Raw genomic sequence first — 534 nt, 5'->3', positions numbered from 1 at the left:
TATAATTTAGTTATATGAGATTTGATCATCTAATTAAAATTTTACAATATAGAATTAGGTACTTTATTTTTAGTAAGAAAATTAATAGAACTAGTTTAGTTGAATTAGTTGAATTAATTAGTTGAATTAGTTGAATTAGTTGAGTTATTTTATTTAGGTATATTTTTATTAAGTGCTTAGTTGAATTAGTTGAACTAGTTGAATTAATAGAACTAGTTAAATTAACAGAACTAATAAGTATTTAATGTTTCATTTATGAACATAGGAATGTCCTTTGACGACGAACACGGTTTCATTATGTGCGAATACTGCTAAGACCAGCGCGGCCTGTGCGACAGAAATTTTTTACTTGATGATAGGTGCTTCAGCATCAAGCTGGATGAGAACTTCGAAATGGATATAGTAAGTCACAACGACAATTTTTTTCGTAATTAAGCATGACTTATGCTTCATTTTCTTCAACTTATAATTTTAATTTTTCACTATTCTACCAGCATATCCCTGCCATGCAAGAATTTTAGTCTTGGATAAGAT

Source organism: Triticum dicoccoides, chromosome 1A (genome assembly GCF_002162155.2).
Source record: "Triticum dicoccoides isolate Atlit2015 ecotype Zavitan chromosome 1A, WEW_v2.0, whole genome shotgun sequence".
NCBI classification, from domain to species: domain Eukaryota; kingdom Viridiplantae; phylum Streptophyta; class Magnoliopsida; order Poales; family Poaceae; genus Triticum; species Triticum dicoccoides.
The sequence above is the reverse complement of the archived record's forward strand: the minus strand, read 5'-3'. Positions refer to the sequence as shown.